The following is a 1,344-nucleotide window of genomic DNA, read 5'->3' on the forward strand; positions in this document are numbered from 1 at the left end:
AAAAAACAGTTTAAATACTAATTAAATACTAGGTAAATAAAAATAAGAGTGCAAAACATTGAAGTAGAAAACTGAAAGATAATAGAAAAATCAATGAAATGAAAAGATGGTCTTTGAAGGCTAGTAAAATTGATCAATTTCTAGTTAGCCAAACTGAGACAAATTAGAGAAAGATATTCTTTCAGAATAAAAGAGAAAATGAAAATTACTCATATCATAAATGAAAAAAAAGAAAGGGACATCAAAACAGAACATTTAAATGATTATAAGGAAATTCCAAGAACAATGTTACACCAATGAGTTTGATACTTATGTGAAATGGAAAAATTCCTTGAAAGACACATATTACTAAAAGCTGACTCAACAATAATCAGAAAATATGAATATCTCTATACATATTAAAGAAATTAAATTTAAAAATCAAAAGCTTTCTCAGAAAGAAAATATCAGGCCCAGATATCTTCAGTGGTGAATTCCATCAAATGTTTAAGGAAAAAAAATACAATCTCTGTTAGAAAGGACTATTTGCCATGTCATTAAATGAAGCCAGTATCAGTTCAGTTCAGTTCAGTCGCTCAGTCGTGTCTGACTCTTTGCGACCCCATGAATCGCAGCACACCAGGCCTCCCTGTCCATCACCTACTCCCGGAGTTCACTCAGACTCACGTCCATCGAGTCAGTGATGCCATCCAGCCATCTCATCCTCGGTCGTCCCCTTCTCCTCCTGACCCCAATCCCTCCCAGCATCAGGGTCTTTTCCAATGAGTCAACTCTTCGCATGAGGTGGCCAAAGTATTGGAGTTTCAGCTTTACATCATTCCTTCCAAAGAGCACCCAGCGCTGATCTCCTTCAGAATGGACTGGTTGGATCTCCTTGCAGTCCAAGGGACTCTCAAGAGTCTTCTCCTAACACCACAGTTCAAAAGCATCAATTCTTTGGCACTCAGCCTTCTTCACAGTCCAACTCTCACATCCATACATGACCACAGGAAAAACCATAGCCTTGACTAGACGGACCTTAGTCAGCAAAGTAATGTCTCTGCTTTTGAATATGCTATCTAGGTTGGTCATGACTTTTCTTCCAAGGGGTAAGCATCTTTTAATTTCATGGCTGTAGTCACCATCTGCAGTGATTTTGGAGCCCAGAAAAAAAAAATAAAGTCTGACACTGTTTCCACTGTTTCCTCATCTATTTCCCATGAAGTGATGGGACCAGATGCCATGATCTTCATTTTCTCAATGCACTCATCTCACATGCTAGTAAAGTAATGCTCAAAATTCTCCAAGCCAGGCTTCAGTAATACGTGAACCGTGAACTTCCAAATGTTCAAGCTGGTTTTAGAA

This window comes from Oryx dammah, unplaced genomic scaffold, assembly GCF_014754425.2.
Source record: "Oryx dammah isolate SB20612 unplaced genomic scaffold, SCBI_Odam_1.1 HiC_scaffold_4, whole genome shotgun sequence".
Classification (NCBI taxonomy): domain Eukaryota; kingdom Metazoa; phylum Chordata; class Mammalia; order Artiodactyla; family Bovidae; genus Oryx; species Oryx dammah.